Raw genomic sequence first — 18,035 nt, forward strand, 5'->3', positions numbered from 1 at the left:
TGTCTGTGCCATGTTTTTCAAACGATGGTTATCCCACTCTGGGTGTCTGACTTAGACGAGAAAAACGATGGTCAACCATATAAAGCGTCTGATTGTGACATTTGAGGCCGCTGTTTACATCGAGTCTCCCGTTAACCGTTGATTGGTGGTTTCCTTTCAGCTCAGCCCTGATCCTGGATTGTGCCCTATGTATCGCAGTCCTCCATGGATATCTCCTGGATCTCAGACATTTCAGTCACATCCGCTCATAAATGGAAACCAATGTTGAAAATAAACACACACACACACACACACACACACACACACACACACACACACACATCAGATGGTTGGAAATCTTCTTAGTAACCTATAAGATGGGGAGGGGAATAATGCCAGGTGGCTCTAAGTAAAAAAAACATTATAGAGGAAGATCTTCTGAGCAAGGAAGGACTCTTTTTGCCATCTTTGATTTTTTACAAGGTTTGTATTGACTAATGAAAGAGATCTTTCTCTATTGGAACGAATAACCTTTCACTTGATTCGGTTTTTTTCAAGCTTATAGGTCACTAAGAGGATTTCCCCAACAGTCATGCTGAATGAGGGCTACTTGCATACACCAGATGCGAAACAATGATAAAAGTTGTTTTTTCAAATAAGCTTTTTTGTCATTTTTATTGGAATTATTGTTTCCCTTTGGACCAAATGTTTGATTTTTAAACTCTGAGCAATGCTCATCAGTATCAAAAAGTTTTGGGCACCGGGCTATAACCTGGAAAGACTTGTTTACATCTGAGTATTCATTTAATAAAGTATAAGTTAAAAAAAACAACAACAACAACTCACACACACACAGCATGTTAATCTCGTTCAGACAGGCTCTGTTCTGTGTGGTCTCAACAAATATAATATCCCATTTGAGTCATCTATCCTGCATTTCCAAGGGCGTCATCTCATTATTGATTGGAGGAAAGTGAAGAGATATGGATATTACTAGGCTGAAGGCCACAGAGGTACTGAAGGTGATTCATGGGAGGGTCTTCCTCATAATTCAGGCCCTGGACAAATAGTTCATTTCCAACAGTGTTGGCATTTGAAGAAATCAAATCCTTGAGGTGAATTTAAAGCAGGGCCCGAGGCGGATCTGTACCTTGTGCATACCTGGCCGACTCCTGCGAGGTCTCGCAGTTATCTTTCAATTACCACCACAATATACTTCTGCTCCACACACACAAACACCCACCGTCCCTAATCCACTGTAAGATGTCGCCTCTAACAGCGCGTTCTCTTTCCGTCGCATAACTATTAATGCTTTTTTTATGCTATTTTTGTTTCTTCCTCTTTCGCAATCACTGCAGCATATTTCATGTAATGGTTGCTATTGTTGCACCAAATCACCAGAAGATTATCATTTTCCAGGTGGGAATGAAAGAGTAGTTCTCAGAGCGCAGTTTTTTTTTTTACTGCAGGAACCAACCATTATCATTTTCCTGACCATGCCCTTTCTGGTAATTCTCCTCCATATAGCCTCAACCTTTCTTGTGGCTGTCAGTTGCAGAGAACCAATTAACATATTATGTCCGAGGGAGTCATTGTTCCCAACACTCCTTAGTTCCCCTCCCTCTGTTTTTGTCACACTGCTAGCTGGTGGGAAGAGTCACACAAATTAGTGGTGTGGGCTGGAAGGCTCAATTACCTTTTAAGGACTTTAGAGGTAGTGTGTGTCCATGTCAGCCTGTCTCAGAGCTTCTTCCAACCTGCCTTGATAAGGGCATAAAAACGAGAAGGGGAGCGGGAAGGGGGGCGGCGGAAGGAGAAGGAGAATTGGTGTGCAAGGGGCTGGGATGAATTTCTAAATGATCTAATTCCTGTGTCTGCAGAGCATCTCACTGTTGGCATCCCTGTTTCCCCTAGAGACAATGGCAACTCTCTTCTTCTCATCAGCCCACCTCAGTGTCACTTCAGCACCTCCCCCTCCCTTCTTCCTCCCACACCCCCCATCTTCTTTTGTGAGCCACGGCGAGCGGCGGGGGGGGGGGCAGCCAGCAGAAAGTCCATTTGAATACGATGGCAGGGGTGTATTCTCAGAGGAACAGCACCACTCTGTGAGCCGTGCCAGGCCTGGCCTTGTTATCCATCTGTGACCATGTAATGGAGATGGATACCGTACCCCTGGCAGGCTAAAATAGAAGAGATGCATGGGCCAGTAGATATCAAGCATCTCAAAGTGTGAAAACGCTGCAAGCATTGGAAATATAAAGCATGAGGCAAGAATGGTATGGCTGTGATGTTTGAGATATCAGCGTTGCTGACGCTGGGAAGCACTCATATGGTTACCACGATGCAGATACTTATCATGACCTCGAAAAGAATTCCGGTCTACTGGGTCAAAAATTTTGCAGCTTCAGGCATGACTTCTGTTGATTCAAGATACCACTGTACTCAGCTGCTGGGATCGAAGAACACAGCAGCACTGCATTTTTTTTTTTAGCCGTGATGGATGTTTAAAACGAAGAGTTTGGGTAATTGCCCTCTCTTTTTATTTATTTATTTTTTTTCTGGTCATTTGCAAAAGTAATTATGCCTTGAAGAAATAGTAATGTTTTCCAGATTATGTGTATTTATTTTTATTATTATTATTTTAATCAACACAATGAGCAATATCTGGCTTGTTGCAGAATTTTGAAAAAATCCTCAACTTATCGGCAAAAGTTGACTGACATGTTTACTTCAGTTTTCGTACACTGTTTGGCCTTCCAATGCAATATCTGCCTGCAGCAATTAAAAGTATGGTTAACATTTATCATGGTTAATGCATGTTGGAGCACTCACTGCACTTTGGTAAGGAGACATCTGGGTCTTGGTTAAACATTAAAAAAGTCAAAAGTGACTTGAGGCGCAAGGCACGACGTGTGTGCTGTATTTAAACCGTACTCCAGTGATTTAGCATTGCACCCCAGAAACAGAGATATCTTTTTCTTTTTTTTTTTTTTCAAATTTCACACATTCCTCTTCCTTGTCAAAACCTGGCGCCTACATTACCCACAATGAACTCAGCCACCAGTGGGAGACTCGGCTGTGTTAGGCTAGCAGCAGCTAGTGTAGCCTCCAGCGGAGAGGAGGAGTGGGCCACAGATGTCTGGTAACCTCGCTGCTTTGTAAATACCCCCGCTCCCCCGAATGCCTTTAGATGAGCACATCTAAAAATAAAAAATAAAAAAAGATGCATGTTTTAGAAAAGCTGCACTAAAAGAAAAATGCAGAGTGAACGCACTGCCTTAGCATTAGAATCCCACTTGGAGCACACATGGCTCAATTTTTGCGTGACCGTGCTCCAGTCAAGTGTTGCTTCCTGCTTTTCGGATGCTTTCTGGTAAAATATGTTTTTTGTTGTGCTCAACCTGACCAGGAAGTCACAGTCAGCAGTTAAATTCACACTTTCAAAAGGGCGGGCAGGTTACATTTTATTTATTGATATTGCTTGATATATTTATAAGTCCACACTCATGCATTATACATGTGGTCTTGAGGTCCTTATAAATCTTTGCACAACAGGGAGAGCAATGTCATGAAAGAAATACAGGCCCGAGAAAAAGGTAGGCACAGCCATGATCAGTAGGATCCTGTTAATAGAAGTGACAAATCAAAATGCGAAGGACAGAAAGGAAAACAATTTAGCATATTTATCTGTGTATAGTTTTTAGATTATGTTTATTGTTGAATCAAGTACAGAGATTGATTGCTTGCGTGCACGAGTTCCTCACTTTTTTTGGTGGATTGAAAAAAAAATACGTTCATTTATTTTGACCAATCCCAATAGATACCCGATGAGATCCTGCGAGTTGTTCATTTTCTGCCTCTATGTTTGATTAATGAACTTCTTGCTTTGCTCTTGTCTCAATAATCTGAACAGTAAATCGCTCATTACCTATTCTTTTCAGGAACTCCCCTGCAGCTGTTCCCACTGTATCTGGTGCACAAGTGAATGAGTAGTTCCGTTGTAAATGGGGCTTTTCTTAACTGCGGTATATATGAGAATGGTGTGGGGAGGTGCAAGGAGAGAGTAGCACGGCTTCCACACTCAATACTGCATGAGAGGATAACAGCTTCTGCCTCACCCTGACCAAGTCAGTCGACCAGGCCCGCAGTGTTTCCTGTGGACTTGCACACGTTTGTATGGAAGTGATGGAAAAATTAGATTCTCAGTTGTGAATTCCCAACACGGCTTTTCAAACACCCCGCATGCCCCCGAAAGCCTTTTGTTCTCTGCTCAGTGTCTGTGTCTGTCTTGAAACGTTTAAATGACAATCTCAGTGTAAGTCAGACTTCTTATGTTGCATAGCATGCAAAAAGTAACTTTCAAAAACGTATGATTGTCATTTATTCATGTCCTTTATGGAAAAAAAAAAAAGGGAAATGTAGGGAGTGACTGGGAGGAAGTATGGTCTTTGTTGTCAGGGAACTTTTATCCTCCACTAGGGGTCACTGTTGTGCAGGGAGATTGATCCCAGCTAACCCACTCCTGAGAAGATCAATGAATCCAAGTCTCTATGGTAAACAACGCCCCCCCCCCACACACGCACCTCATTTCTGTGCATCTCAGTGTGTGTGTGTGTGTGTGTGTGTGTGTGTAAGAGGGAGAGCGTGCGCGTGTGCATGCATACACAGTCGTTATTCCGCTGTGCTGTCATTACTCCTGGCTCTTGGTGTGGTGAGTATACACTGCCTTCAGAAAGCATTCGGATCCCCTTCACTTTTTTTCCATACTTTGTTGTGTCGCAGCCTTATGCTAAAAAACTGTTTACATTTTTTTTTTTCCCCCCTCATCAATCTACACTCACAATGACAAAGTGAAGATGCAATTTTAGAAATTTTTTGCAAATGTATTAAAAAGGAAAACTGATATATCACATTGAAATAAGTATTCAGCCCATTTGCTCAGTACTTAAGTGAAGCACCTTTGGCAGGGTTTACAGCCTCACTATTCTTGGGTTTGACGTGACAAGCCTCTCTCACCTAGATTTGGGGATTTTCTGCCAGTCTTCTCTGCTGATCCTCTCAAGCTCCGTCAGGTTGGATGGGGACAGTCGTTGGACAGACGTTTTCGGGCTCTCTCCGGGTCTCGCCATTCAAGGACACTCACAGAGTTGTCCCTAAGCCACTCCTGTGTTGTCTTGGCGGTGTGCTTAGGGTCGCTGTCCCGTTGGTAAGGGGAACCTTCGCCCCAGTCTGAGGTCCTGAGTGCTCTGGACCAGGTTTTCATTAAGGGACATCTCCTTACTTTTCTCCGTTCAGCTTTCCCCTCGCCCCGACCAGTCTCCCTTTCCCCGCCGCTGATAAAAAACCCCCGCAGCACGATGCTGCCACAAACATGCTTCACCGCCTGGATGGTGTTGGGCAGGTGATGAGCGGCGCCTGGTTTCCTCCAGACTTGACGCTTAGAACTGAGGCCAAACAGTTCAATCTTGGACCATAGAGTCTTGTTTCTTACAGTCTGACAGTCATTCAGGTGCTTTTTTTGCAAACTCCAAGCGGCTTGGAGGATTACGGAGGCCACTGTGCTCTTGATGACCTTCAACGCAGCAGGTTTATTTATTTATTTAATAGATTAATTAGGTAGTTTTTTAATTTTTTTTGTAGCCTTCCCCAGATCTGAATCCTGTGTCTGAGCTCTGCAGGCGGTTCCTTCAACCTCAAGGCTTTGTTTTCGCTCTGATGTGCATTGTCAGCTGTGAGACCTTATATAGACGGGTGTGTGCCTTTCCAAATCGTGTCCAATCAACTGAATTTACCACAGGTGGACTCCAATCAGGGTGTAGAAACAAAGATGATCAAGGGAAATTGGAGGAACCTGAGCTAAATTACAAGTGTCATAGCAAAGGCTCTGAATGCTTACGTCAATGGGATATTTCAGTTTTTCCTTTTTAATAAATTTGCAAAATTCCATTTGTCATTATGGGTATTGAGTGTAGACTGATGAGGGGAAAATTAGATTTAAACAATTTTAGCATAAAGCTGCAACACAACAAAATGTGAAAAACAGATGTAGAGCTGCATATTTAATTACTATAATGTACACAGCATGGTAGCGGCTATAGCCGTAACTTGTTTTGTCACTACCAGTCTCACTGATGGATTGATTGATCACTGATTTATGTGTATGTATTTATATGTGTGTGTGTGTGTGTGTGTGTGTGTGTGTGTGTGTGTGTGTGTGTGTACATATATATTTATAAGCTATACACACACATACCCACATACACACACACACCTGTTGCAACTGCCTCTAGCATGGTCTGGGGATTATCCAGAATAACGTGGGCACTGTATCTCGAAAAACGCGCTGCTATTAGATTTTTGAAATGTAGATCAACGAACACTAGAAACAAAATCTGTTTTGTTTGTGTTTCTTTTATCGTTTTTTTTTTTTTTTAGTATTTCTTCACGCCCCTCAGCTCAAACCCTGAGCAGATGTTTAATGTCTCGGAAAATCCAAAACACCGTTGAAGCCGTAAGCATTTGCAGTGCCATCTATCCACACACCACTTTAATGTGTGAGAACAGCTCCATTAAAAGAACATTCGTTTAGGAACGGGCCTTTTACAAAATCTTCAGTGTTTGTGTAGGGAGCTACCCAAAAAATAAAATACCAAATCACAGAAAATGCAGAGCTAAATGTTAATAATACATATGTCTGTAGTTTCCTTAAATGGGCAAACCATCTGTTCCTGGCAGCCTGAAGGCTCCCTGTTGTAATTGTCCCGTCTGTAGTGTTTGATATGCATAATTAGACTTTTAATAATCTTTGCTATGCAGGTGATGTTTGCCTTGAGTTCACAGAGTTTTGTATTTCACCTTTGGTTGTAATGGGTATTGTGAACCTCCCATTACTTGTGTACCGTTCTTTCAGTAATGCTGCACGTAGACCATCGTAAACACATACTGCGCATTCAAATTTGCAATGAGCTTTTTTAGTCGCGTTTTTGATCAAGTGATAAAACAGGCAGATAACTTAGATGTTTAGGCTATGTAAAATCATTGGTTCAAATATACTTTACTAGATAACAATAGCTGATCAAATTGCCTCCTCCATGGAGGTAATGTAATCACCCGTGTCTCTGTTTGTTTGTTTGTTTTTGAGCAGGATTACGCAAAAAGCACTTAACCCACTTGCACTGAACTTGGTGGAGGGATGGGGCATGGGCAAGGGAGGAACCCAATACTTATTGGGGCAGATCCAGATCATTTAAGTAAAAACTTTAACTTTTTTAAAGGATATATACTATAGTATACTATACTTACCATGGTTCAGATGACTGTGTTAATATGAAAGGGGGTGCTTGTAGTGATGAACCCACATAGAATAATTATCCAACTCTGCAGTTCTCCTCAGCTCCACAGGGTATTTCAGCATCTTTTAATTAATTTATTTATTTATTTTGCCCTCAGCTTTACTACTTTGGTTCAGTCTCACTGCTCTCATCATCCTTGTTTCCAGCAGCAGCACGCAGCTGTTTTCAGCTAAATAAATAAATAAAATCTGATAAACTGACTGTCCACTACCTGCTCGGCGCCATGCAGCCGACAGGCAAAGTTGACAACTAGCTTGTGAAGGTAGCGGAGCATTTAAAGAGCCGGATATTTTTTCCTCCGGAGTGGGTAGAGACCAAAAAGAGGCGCAACCCTGATTCTAAATGAATACTAATGTTGCTGTGTGTCTGCTGGATGTGCAAGTAACCAATTGTTTGCTAACAAAGTTCCCCGGTGACGTTAAGGATGAAGATTTTCACAGCTTCTCGCGCCGCCCCCAAGTGACCGAAGCGTTACTAAGCCATGATACAGCCTCCTCCACATGCATTGGATTGAAATGTTGTCATAACAAAGACAATGTCGGTCCCGAGTCAACATCTGTTAAATGAAACATTTCTAGTAGCTGAATTTTTGTACAAACATTCATGGTCCACAGAGGATGAACCCTACTAGCTTTTTGTGATCTTCTGACTTTTCACCCAGCGTCGCCAGGGTAGTGACGCCACGTCTCTCTAGATAACAGAGATAGTTCATCTATCTTCCTCTACCACTGTAAAGGATACTCCTGTAATATGCGTTGACTTTATCCAAGGCCTTAGCAGTTGTAAAAAGATCTGCACGCTCTGGGCTTGACGTTTTAATAGCCGTTACGCTGGGAGAAAAAGAAGAATAAAGCACACAAAAGAACCTCCACCAGTAGTGATGAGTTCAGTTTTTGTTTTTTCTTATTTTCTCCATAGATGACTTGAACTTGAAATGCGACAAGATTTTAATCATTCTACTGTATATTAAGCTGAAAACACAAGTTATTGTACGTAAGAATTATTTTTACTGTCTCAAATTTCACTGTGATTCTGTATTAACAGGTGCAAGGGTTTTTAGTGGTGATGTAAGCAGCCAGATCAGCATCTACTCACAGAGAAAACGTTGACAGGTATTGAAAGCTACATTTTGTCCTTTGGGGGAGGTGTCTATGAAAAATGCAAGTGCTAGGAAGAGCCTGCAAATGCACTACAAGTGCCAAACTACAGCATTTCAAAACTGGTGTAGGACAAGGCGGTATTCTGCACATGTCCAACATCATTTGAGATGATTTAAGCACAGCAAGGCATTAAAGGAATGCAGTTTGATCGCTTGGCATCGTGTTTTTGCATGCTCTCTGAGAGTTTTATCGGGCGAGAGGCTCTGGCACAATGGTAGTGTTGTGGCATTGCCGCTGATGCCCCCTGAAACCCCACAATGGCGGCGGAGGTTTAAAAAGCGCACTCAAAGGACTTGCTGATCAAAGGAGCGTTTCATCTGTGAATTCTGCTGCTGCGCCGAATGCCAGAGACATGTTATGACAGAAATCTGATGCTAAGAGACTGACAGCAAAGTCTCTGATGACCCCTCTGTACAACGCAAGTGAGTATAAACAGGATTATACACAGAGGTAACAAATTCAGTACAGAATACATTGCATCCATAATGAGGAGGAGGATAATTACACTGCAGTTAAACACTAGGCAGTCTAGGTATAAGGTATACAGTGGCTTCAGAAAGTATTCAGGCCGCTTCTGTTTTTGCAGATTCTATTGTCTCGTAGATTTGATTTTAAGTGGAAGAAAATTGCCATTTTGTCCATCAGTCTACACCAATAACCTGTACGGACAAAGTGAAAACCCATTTTGAGACATTTTTGCAAATGTATGAAAAATCAAAACTTGAAATCTCTCATTTACATGAATAGTCAGATCCCCGTTGTGCTGTGGCACTCCAAACTGTGGTCATGTGCATCCTGTCTGCGTAATTATCCTTGAGCTGCGTCTAGACCTTGATGGGAATCCACCTGTGGCGAATTGAATTGATTGGACGTACAAAGGTACACCACTTGTGTATATAATGTCCCCCAGTTCACACTGCATTTCAGGACAAAAACCAAGCCGTGAAGTCCAAGGAACTCTCTGTAGACCTCTGTGATAAAACTGTGGTGAGTCATAGATCAGAGCAAGAATATAAAACCATTTCGAAAGCTCTGTTCCCAGGACAATTATTGGCCTCAATAATTGTGAAATGGAAGAGGTCTTGAACCACCATGGCTCTTCCTAGAGTTGGCCTCCAGCCAAACTGAGTAACCGGGCAAGAAGGGCCTTGGTCAGGGAGATGACCAAGAGCCCATCTGTCACTCTTAACGGAGCTCTGAAGCCACTTTGAGTAAAAGGGTCATTCCGTGTCAAATCCGACAGAATCCAGGAAAGTGGTTGCAGCACTTTCTCAAATGTTGTTCAGACTTTGTCTATATAACATTTGGGTTCCAAATCTAAGGCTTGTAAAATATTCATTGCCAGTGTTTGTTTGTTTTTTTAAATATATTTTTGGCCCTTCATATTTTTTTTAACACTCTCAAAAACACTGGGAAGTCATGTTTAGGCATTGACATCTCCAAAAGTATTATTTCTAGCCTCACCAAACTTTGTAGGATGGAGGACAAGCGTGTTCTCAGTATGACTGAGCCATTAAAAGTTTGTATTCTATATGTCTACTTATTTTCTATATGATATAACCATTATTTTTTTCTTTAAATACAATCTTTTATTTATTTTGTGCCAATGTTTCAGGTCTCTGCTATTAATGGACATGAAGATATTAAGAATAAAACAAATAAAAAAAAGTTCGGTAGCATTTTTTTTGGTCATATCCATAGGACCAAAATGGTGTGTGGGGTAGCTAGAAGGACCAGGAAAATGTATGTGAAAATAGCTTTAAGTTATGGTTATTTACTGTACAAGGAGTAGTTAAAAAGAAAAATGTCCATAATGAGGAAGCAGGGTCTTCCCTTATTAGCTTTACATTTATGCTTCCCAGCCTCTGAAATATTGATTGGAGTAAAGAGAGACATGTTTTCTGTAGGCTCATTTTACCATAGGTCATTAATGCAAGTTATGCTCTTTACTATTACTATTATTGCTATTCATCATAGAAAAAAGACATTAACTCATATAGATGCTATATTCAGTGGAGTGGTTAAATTTTATATGTCATAATAAGAGAAGATACTCAATTAAAAAGTCGAATAATTTTATTGCAAATGACATGCAAAGTAGCAAATTGTGTACTAGAAGTTACATTTGATGAAGACTATCATTCTTTTTCTTTTCTTGATAACATGTAAGGACACACACTGTTGATTTCACTGCGTGGACATGTTTCAACATGCGTACCAGTACAGTTTCCATGTATAGCTTTCTAACATGCACACTGTAAAATCACATGTATAAACACAGCGATTCTTTTGTGTGGAAACACATTTAGATACTCCCGCCGGAGCTTGAGAGGGCCATTTTAGGATAACACTCATATCACCTCATACCCGAGGTTTTATCAAAATATTTCACGAATTTTCAGTATGTAGGACCTCAACGGAGACACAATTACCATCTCGAATGCCCTGTATTCTAATTAACATACTGAAAACATATTTATACTTTTATTTCTTACAGTTCCTCTGACACAGGAATTCAATAATCATGGAGATACCGGGGCAAAAAAATGTAATTCTGAAATGTAAATTTTTCTGCCAAGGGTAAAATATCTTTCAAATCCGTGTCTATTTTGGTATGAAGGAAAAACAGAAGGACATCTGCACATTGTAACCTTAATAACGACACATCAAACAATTTCCATGTGCATTTTCATGTTCCTTCTAGCTACCTCGCATACCGTTCTGGTCCTATGAAAATAAGCAAAATATGCTGACCGCGCCTTGTTTTATTCATCATATCTTCATGTCAAATAGTGATAGAGGCTTCAGATATTGGCACAAAATTAATAAAAATGATTGTGTTTGCAGACAAACACTTTTGTACCAACAAATATTGGTACAAAAACGTGGGTTTGTATGACCCTCAATATAACTCTGGTTTAAGAATTTCGCACTTTCTTCTAAATCATGGGCCATACATGTAGTTTACAGGCCTTCGTTTTGGGACCCAATCATGAGGGTGGGCTCAGGGAGACTGGTCAGAATTGAGGGAAGGATGAATGCAGCCAAATACAGAGAGGTCCTTGAAGAAAACCTGCTCCAGAGTGCATACAACCTGAGACCGAGGCGACAGTTCACCTTTCAGCACAAAAATGACCCAAATACAGCCAAGACAATCCTGGAAGGGTGTCGGGACGAGTCTCTGACTGTCTTTGAGTGGCCAAGCCAAAGCCCAGACCTAAACCCAGACTGCGGAGAGGCCTGAAGATGGTAGTTCACAGATGCTTACCCACCAATCTGACGGAGCTTGATAGGATCTACCAGGAAGAATGGGATACACTGCCCAAATCAAGGTTTGCAAAGATTGTACAGACTTACCCAAGAAGACTCGAAGCCTGTGGTTACTGCCAAATGGGCTTTGACAAAGTACTGAATTAAGGGTCTGAATACTTTTGTAAATGAATTAATTCAGTTTTTGATTTTTAATTAATTTTGCAAAAAATTCTAAAATACATGTGTGCACTTTGTCATTATGGGTTATTTAGTGTAAATTCATGGGCAAAAATGATTTTTTTTTTTTTATCCATTTACAATTAAAGCCACAACACAATAAAGTGTGCAAAAACTGAAGGGGTCTGAATACTTTCTTAAGCCACTGCCAAGATGGTGATGTATTATAAAGTCATTCATGGTTGAGCAAGGGCTCCGGTCTGTCCATGTCCAGAAATGGAAGGTGTTTGTTTTTCTCCTCTTTTCCTTTATTATAATTCACTGTTTTTTTTTGTTTTGTTTTTTTTTTAATATCTCTAAACATTGTTCCATCTGTCCATCCACCATTATCCACATAAGCAAATATCTGCCTTGGTGAAATTGTTTATTCAATTATTACCGTGCACTGATAGCAATAAGCTTAAAGGGCAGCAGTGAGTGTGTTGCAATCTGTTTTATGCCTCTCAGGCTAGATACAGGCTGCCATACCTCATTGCTGGAGGTTTTTGGGGGCAGTATGCGGCCTGAAGGAATCCCACAGTAGCAGACGCTACTTTGGACCGAAGGAAGGTTTGGCGAACCATATATTTGAATTTATAGTTAATATAATCCTAAAAAGATTCTAGAAAAAAAAGAAGATGCTAGAACTGAAGAGAAAGTATCAGGTAACAGGAATTTCTAGCTTTTGTTATATAACCATTATTATAGAAACCACAAAAATAATTTCTAATTTTAACTATTTATTTAATGATGATGATGTTTTTTTTTCCTTTTTCTTTAGTTTTGTTCTTACTTCATTGTGGCCCCACCTCACTTAAAAACCGAACCTACACCCTTTATGTTTTTGACTGTGAAATTTAAAAAATTCAAATGAGGGAGATTTCCTTTTTTTTTTTTTTTTCTTTACCCATCCACTGTTCTTACATATATGAAGTTGTAGAGGTTATGTCAGGCCTCGGCTGCTTGGTAAACACCCATGTCTTTCAAACTCTGTGGCCCCAGTTTCTAATGCACATTTTCCGTTAAAAGTGTTACCCCACTGACATCACCGGGGTTATTTTCTCAGAGTTTAGGGAACCCATTATAGATCAAATATAAATCTTTTAATATTTGGATGGACATTCAGACCTGAATATGGTGACACATTAGGTACCTCCTACCTCTATCCACCATCCACAAATAAACTGTTACTGGACAAATTTGATTATTTTCCATTTCACCTGTAAAAACCTGATATCAACTAAATGCTTCAAATGTTGATTTAAATGTAAACGAACTGCATTCTTCAAACTACATGTACCAGTGCTGAAAGAAAGAAAAGTACAAAGTAAGCCTAAAGATCTCTGGAAATCATTGACCCCCGAGCCGAAGAAGGTAACCGGTCAGCCACAGTTAACCCCGCTGGCTTTAATTGTTCCCAGGTGCAATCAACCGCATTCAGATTCCCTGAGGGCAACAGCCAACACATTGTCGGGGGTCACAACACACCTACTTCGCTTCCTGCCTCAGTGCGTTACGGAGGAGATCTTGTCACTGCTGAGACACAAAGTCAATTGCGGGGTTGGAGCAAGGTTAAAACTTCTCTTGAGTAACATTTGTTCTCATCAGTTACGTAAACAACTTTGGGTGGGGGAAAGTTTCATGCCATTCGTCAGAATTCAGAAGGTTTTTAAGAGCTTTGCTTTATAGTTCAACGACCAATTTTAGCTCAATCATAACACTGTTAAGATTTGTTTTGTTTTTTAGGGTAAAAAGGGACATTTTTAAAGACACATTTTCAGGTAATTTCACGGAAAGTGTTTAAGACTTTGGATAAAATATAGCTGTTTTAATTAAAACACAGAGTCAAAAACATGTAAAAATACCAAAAAATCATAATTTCATCAATCCAATTTTGAAGTTTGCTTTCATTTATTTATGGCTCTAGTGTCACTCAACATATTTTTTGTTATTTCCACCTAAAGACTCGTTTTGCTTCATTTTTTTTATCGAATCACCTTACATTGTGTTTCTCCGTTTTTCAGTGCCCCAACCTTTCCATCACTCGAGTTTTATCTGTCAGTTGTTGTTATTTCCACCCGTCACACAGACCCTGGGATGAATGATGTTGTAATGTAGGAGGAATAAAGTTTTTAAGCTTTCAGGAATGCATCTCTGATTTTGGCAGCTCTTCGACAAATTTCATAAATCAACATGCAGCTTAATAAATCAACAGCAACCCTCGGCCTGCATCCCCGCTGCACGCGCCTAAAACCTGAACTTTTGCTGTTGCAAAACAATGACATATGTGTGCAGAGGCTGTGAGCACTGGACTGTGGCATGTGACGGTGCTTGCTTATTTGAGGTTAACTGTCCATGAAACAGCATTGTTAATCTTTGCTGCTTTAATGGTTGTATCTTTTACTCCAGATCGGTGGACACTGAAAAACAAATTACCCCAACACACTACATTCATTCAGTTCAAACCAGGGTTGGACTGGGAAAGAAAGTCAGCCCTGGACTTATCTGCTTGGAGGGGGGGGCTGACAGGGCTGGTACAAACTTTATGGATTTTTTGACGGTCCACCGGATCAAAATTTGCTGAAAGATTTCACAAGGGGAAAATGCAGCTCCTCTAACAGTCCAGACATAACCTTCTCCTTACAGTGAATAAAGTCAGCATTTTATTACAGTGCATTAAGACCAGCGCTGAATGGTAGGCGGCAGCACAGCGGACAGCACTATGTTGTTCTGTTCAGAGGAGAGGCACACCTTTGGTCACTTTCACACAGTGAAAGGCCATCAATCAATCTGTGATGCTGAGTGCATTCCAGGACAAAACGTTGTAATTTACCTTTTTGGGGTTCCACCTTCTATCCGTCCGCCTCATCTACCTCTTCCTCAGTTACTGATTTCCACCACCACAGAAGGGGTTATCTGTGAGAGCTGTAATGCAGTAAAAGGCATGCAGAGAAAAAGGGCAAGTTTGTAACATATAAGAAAAATGCTTTTGAAAACCGACAAAAATGTAGTGTCTGAGTAGGCTGGATTGTATATATACTTGAAATGTGTTTACTTGTAAAGTATTTGACCGGTTATCTACAGGGATAAGAAAAAACAATGCAAGGCTAACAAACAGATGTAGAAATCAATACCGGTATGTACCTTAAATTGTTAGTTTGCACAAATCACAAAAGAACAAACTGAAAAAAAAAAACCCACTTCCACCTGCAAAATTGCTTTTCCTAATTTTTCTTTAGGTTAGTGTTTTTTGTGTTTGTGTTTGTTTGTTTTTTACATTCACAGTGAGACACCTGACACATGAAACATGATAATGCTCTGCCACACATCGACTTTGCAGCAGCTCTAGGACCGCCGTTTCCCACGCCTTGCTGTCCTATGACTACTCATTGTCTATTGACAGGAGCATCATGGTTATTATGTTTAAGGACAAAACATATAAGCGGTTGTGTGACTGGAAACGTTAAATATCATGCTCGTGTCACAAGTTTCCAAATGACCGCAATCCGTCTTTCTTATTCCCTCTCAGACACTTTTCCAAAATCGATTTAGTTCTGCCAATAAATGCTCGTGAGCAGAGTGTTCACCACTTCACCTTATCCTGCCTTGACTATTGCAAGGACTAATTTATGTGCTTCAGGAATGGTTCCTTATCACACTTTATGTTAGTTCTAAACGCAGCCAAGCCAAGGGACTAACAAGAACTAGCCATACAGCACATATAACTTCCACACTCCCTTCCATTGGCTCCCAATTAAAAACAGAATCACATTTAAGATTCTCCTCATTACTTTCAAAGTAGAGGGCTTCATCGGGTCAGGTAGTCCAGATCCCTGCAGGAATGCAAAAACTAAAATAAAATAAAAATCAATTTCAGGGAGATTAGAAAAAGCTACTTAAAACTGCACAGTAGTTTGAGGTTTCATCAATTAAATTGCTGTGAAAGATGAATCAAAATGGATTTGTTATAGTTTGAATTACAAACCTAATTGAACACGTAAAAAACAAGCATGATACTCCTGGATGACTGGCATGTACAAGTATGCATGTTCCTCTATCATTTATCAAAGTAAGCCATTACTACACAGTGAATTAATAAAATCAGAGTCTGTAGGCTACTGTTTAAAACCTACCTTCGCTCAACAGGCATCAGTGCAGGTGTCAGAACAATCCTTGCGGGGAGGCACCACTGGTAGTACAAAATCTGTCATGATGACGGATACCAGCTTAGTCTCTACATTGTGATAAATGAGCTTGCTGTACCAAAATAAGGACCTGTTCAGGACCCCACTGCAAAAAACTAACAGACCTAGTTTCATGCTGCATCACAGACTTATCGATGATATATCTGCCCACAAGTCTCAGGTCCTCGGACCAAGATCTTTGTCCTTGGTATTCAATATTAACTAAAGGTGACCTTACAGTTAATTCGAGCATTTGAGTCTATATCTCCTGTCCTTGCACTTGTTTTGTTAAATTTGTTTGTATTGATTTGATCGGCCTGGCATCCATATCGATCCACTGTTTTTAGCCACATTAGCAGCTTGGCTTTATGGATGGCGCAGCGTCAGTCTGTCGCTCTGTTGGTCAGTCCGGCACTTTGGTCCCGACTGAAATATCTCAACGATGACTGGATGGATTGCTATGAAACATTAGGTAGACATTCTTGTTACGGATGCACTTTGCTGAGACAGCCAGTTCAGTCATTGTTCTCGGGAGGACAGTCTCAAGAAAAAATGTTTCACCCAGTGAAACATCTCAACAACTAGTTGATGGATTTTGTACATGTTTCCATATCCAGATGATGAAGCCCACTGACTCGGATGATCCTTTGACCCGGGGCGGCAATTTATGGTTTTGAATGAAATATCTCAACAGCTATCAGAGGGATTACCATGAAATTTGGTCCAGACATTCATGTTCCCCTCGGGACGAATTGTAATATCTCTGGTGATTTCTCCTCTCCCTATCACCACCTCAGCATTGTAATTTGTCCAACACTTTGCTTTTTGACCTGCAAAACAAGACGTTCCAATCAGCCTCAGCTGTGCCATGCGTTTGTGCTAATTACCGACTGTTAACACGCTAGCATGGTAAACGTTATACCTGCTAAACTTCAGCATGTTACTGTGGTCATTTTTGAGCATAACACTGCAGCACGCTGTTGTTGTTATTTAGCTCGAGGCACCACTGTGTCTCACAGAGCTGCCGTCACGGCTGTAAAAAGGTAGTCTGGTTTAAGCTGTCTGTTTAATGTAGCTGTTTTCATAAATGGTTTAATTAGATTATAGTAGTAGCATTAGCATCACCACAAATAACAAATTGCTGCGTAACCTTCATAGCTTGAGTTTTTTTTTTTTTCTTTTTCCCTTGGATTACTTTTTGGATCTCGGATGGGCTGATTTCAGGTCAAATTGTTGATTTATTCAGTTGTCAGAAAACTCTGCTTCCTTGAATTTCCAAGTCTGCAGAGTCAAAAAACAAATCGCCCAACGGTCATCGAGGAGACTGTCAATTCAATCCGTGACATGGGGCCGTTGTAGGATTTGTCCACATATTTAGAAAGCTATTTTGTTGGACCTCGTACAGAATGATTAATATTCCTCTGGATGACAAGGGTAAACAGAATAAACTTGTCTGTGATGGCAGTTCACAGCCTCAGGAATGTCAGACATGGATAGCCGTGCTGACAAAATACCCTTAATCCTCATCCCTTTAGATTACGGAAACAATGCCTTACAACAGGAAAGGGCAAAAAATGATGACTGCTGACCTGACAGAGAGCCAACGTGAAAATTGCTTCTCGGATTACCATAGTTATAATATGCATTCACATATATTATAGAACTCAGATAGCAGGTCTCCTTTAATTTTCTTGTTAAATCCAACGTTGGCACAAAAGAAAAATGTTACATTAATTTAAATGTATGTTTTGTTTATTCAGCTGACGTTTTCACCCAGTCTCCCTCCCAGTCAGGGTGGATGAAAAGGAGTCCAGTGTGTTGCTCAAGGACACAGTTAAAAGACTCCGGCTGTTTCACAGGGCAAGGCCCCTTGTGCCATTAAGACGTGTTTT

The sequence above is a fragment of the Xiphias gladius genome, chromosome 5 (genome assembly GCF_016859285.1).
Source record: "Xiphias gladius isolate SHS-SW01 ecotype Sanya breed wild chromosome 5, ASM1685928v1, whole genome shotgun sequence".
Taxonomy (NCBI): domain Eukaryota; kingdom Metazoa; phylum Chordata; class Actinopteri; order Istiophoriformes; family Xiphiidae; genus Xiphias; species Xiphias gladius.